The 3214-nt window shown below is 46.8% G+C and overlaps 1 long non-coding RNA gene across 1 annotated transcript; it reads right to left on the reverse strand.

Annotated features, from left to right (window-relative positions):
- Positions 1–1644: 1644 nt before the first annotated feature.
- LOC147331037 (uncharacterized) lies at positions 1645–2811 on the reverse strand. Its single transcript, XR_015129252.1, has 3 exons — positions 2219–2811; positions 1903–2098; positions 1645–1743 (listed from the first exon to the last, which is right to left on the reverse strand). It is a non-coding gene; the product is annotated as an uncharacterized LOC147331037 (long non-coding RNA).
- Between the last annotated feature and the right edge of the window lie 403 nt (positions 2812–3214).

The raw sequence follows: 3214 nt of genomic DNA on the forward strand, positions 1-3214 counted from the left end.
TGACTGCTGTCTTGTTTAATTCCTGATGTGTTGCATAATTTGCTTATGGTGTTATTTTGTGCCTTCAGTTCTCGGCTTCACTTCCAGATATGCCTGGGTTCATTCAGTTGATCTTGTTTTTTATGTTCCTATTCTGTTTCTCCAGTTTTTTCTCTGTATTTGCCTTTTTTTCTGTCTTATTGCCCTTTTTAGTTGTTTCAAGTTAATCTTGTCTCCCCATTCAATTGTGTCTCTCTTCTGTTATATTTTACTGATGATTGTTCCCTTTTTTATGTGGAGTTTTTCTTCTCTCTTTGTGTTAGTTGTCTTCAGTCGTGTTCCCACATGTTACCGCTGCCCTCATTATCTTGTGTGTGTATATTTTGTCTTACTCTCCCCTTTTCCATTGTCATGTCATCCTTCATTGCTGTGTGTCACCTTTCCCCAAGTTTTATAAGATTTCTGGTATTCAGATTCTCCGCTTCAAAAAAGGTTTTGGACTTTCTGTATTCTCTTTGAGCTGACAGTGTTAAAGCTGAATTTTTAGTCTATGTCCTTTCTACTGAGTCCTGGATTTAGGTTCAAATCCACAAGATACACAACCAAACCATGACAGAACACAATAAACCACTAGACTAAGCTATGAGGAAAATCCAAGGAAGATCAGAACTCAGGAACTGTGTTTCTTTGTAGTTGATTGTATTCTTTGCATGTGATCACTGTTCAGATTTTCCAGCTCTTTAAACACAAGTAGGCTATATAACATCTATATTGCACAATATCCTAGAAATAATAACAATAAGAAGAAAATATACGAAAAAGATGAATGTAGGACATTTTGCCTCTAAATTTAGTCTACAGAAACAGGTTTTATTAAGTGGAAAACACAATAGCAGTATATTGGCAAAGAGTAACATGTTATGGGCCAAAATGATTGAAAACATTTTGACTGCAGAAAAGTAAAACAATAAAATGATGGATGGAACAAAAGAAAGTTTTCAGCTTTTCAATTGCAAAATCCTTTGCCTTTGTATTTGCTACAGACTGAGCAGAGGGCATAGAAGCTCCTCTGCCTATTTTAGTTTGGGCCCCAGGGAAGGAAAAAGTAAAAACAATTTCTTTGACCATGGAAAGCAATTTCATTTTTCACCCCCCTCAGAAATAAAAGTGATGAATATTATGTAGCAGACCTGAAAATTACTTAAAAAAAATCAAAAAAAATCTGTGTTTAAGATTTACAGTTAAGTCACGTCACTTCACAGGGAAAAAAAAGTTCTTGTCAAGGCTAGCGAAGCAGACCACAAACCCCTCCACAAACCCCCTCCAACAAGAGTGAATTTATTTACAGTGCTCTCCACAGTGAAATATATATATACACAAAGGTGTTTGGGGAAAAGGGGCCGGGGTTCCAGGGTCCAGGAGTGAAAGGGGCAGGAGTCCAAGGGGGAAGATTTCCACACGGCTTCCTTAAACACAAACAGCTCCTCTTCTCTCCACCACCACTCAGGCTCACACTCAGTCACAGTGCACAGGGAACGGGTCCAGGGGGAATCTACACACATACAGATAATCAGTTAGTTTCCAGGTTCAGGCGGACTCACGAATTAAACTTGCAGGTTGCAGGACGACTGACGCTGATGGCTCAACGATCCAGCGACGAGTAGAGCAGGTCCGCCATCTTAAGTAGCACTCTAATTCATAATCAGCGGCAGGTGTGCTGATCATCCCCAGGTCCGTGGGCCAGGGGCGGGAGCCCGCACTGAGCTGCGCCCCGGCAGGAGAAAGAGAGAGCGGGAGAGAGCGAGAGAGAAAGAGAGAGCAGAGGCGAGAGAGAGAATAAACAAAACAACGTCATGTCGCGAGGTGCGGGGACCATGACAGTACCCCCCCCCCCCCCTCAACAGGAGCCTTCCGGCAACCCACCAGGCTTGTCCGGATGCAGGCGGTGAAACTCCCGAACCATGTTCTTATCCAGAACGGGACCCAGGAGCGTTCCTCCACGCCATAGCCTGCCCAGTCCACCAGGTACTGACAGCCACGCCCCCGGCGCCGTGAGTCCATGATGCGAGTGATGAAGTGTGCTGGCAACCCATCCACGAGCCGGGCGGGAGGAGGGGGCCTGGAAGGAGGGCACAGAGGACTGGACCGGTTTTATTTGTGTAACATGGAAGACATCATGGATTCTCATATTGTGAGGAAGCTTTAGCTTCCTTGGGTGAGTGAGGGCCACCAGAAGTACCGTTGGAGAAATTTGATGGTGCGATGAATACCTGGATGGCAGGTGAACCGGGCTGTGTGGGCCCACTGCAGAACCTGGGACCTGACGGAGTGAGGAACATAGTGTCACGGATTGCCGGAGGGATTGTAGGAAAGGACCAAAAAGGCAGCAGCTCTGGTGCAGGTGAGTGTTTATTTACAGTGGTGGGTAAGTACAAACAGCGGTGGCGACAAAACATGAAACTGGAGACCTAAACTGGGTAAACTAAGAAGACAAACCAGAATGAGGATGCAGGGAGGTCCGGAGAAATACATACGGGAAGACGCAGGGAGACCAAGGGGAAACAACACAGACGAACCAGCCATTACCAAGACAGAAAATACAACTTAAATACACTCAGAGAACACAGGGAGATTACACACAGGTGGGAGACACAGCTGGGAGTGATTAACATGACGAGACCAGGGAGGCAAACTGAAAACACTCACATAAGACGCAGACCTTCACAATAAAACAGGAACACACGGGGGGGAACAGGGTAAACACCAATTAGAGAACAGAACCAAAATCGCGAAGAGAAAACACAAAACGCTGGGTCAAAAGGACCCAGGATCATGACAGTACCCCCCCCCCCCTCAAAGGCTGGCCCCAGACAGCCCAACAAGAAACAAAACAGCCAGAAAAAACAGAAAACAACCCGACCAGGGCGGGAGCCCAGGAAGGAGGGCCCGAAGCAAAACAAAACCGGAGCACCAGAAGGCAAAAAGACAAAAACAAAAAAACGAGTCCAAAACCAAAAGAAACGAAGCACACCAGAACACAGGAAAAAACAGAGTTCAAAACAGAAGAGCTCAGGGGGCCGACAGCACAGGAGTCCAAAACAGTTCAGGGGGCCGGCCGGGGGGCCGACAGCACAGGAGTCCAAAACAGTTCGGGGGGCCAGCCGGGGACGGCAACGGCAGCGACGTGGACACAGTTCGGGGGGCCGACCGTGCGGACGGCAACGGCGGCGACGTG

Source organism: Aulonocara sp. 'chitande type north' Nkhata Bay, linkage group LG5 (genome assembly GCF_057382095.1).
Source record: "Aulonocara sp. 'chitande type north' Nkhata Bay isolate Kocher_YH1m ecotype deep benthic linkage group LG5, A_spYH_male_GT1.1, whole genome shotgun sequence".
Lineage (NCBI taxonomy): Eukaryota > Metazoa > Chordata > Actinopteri > Cichliformes > Cichlidae > Aulonocara > Aulonocara sp. 'chitande type north' Nkhata Bay.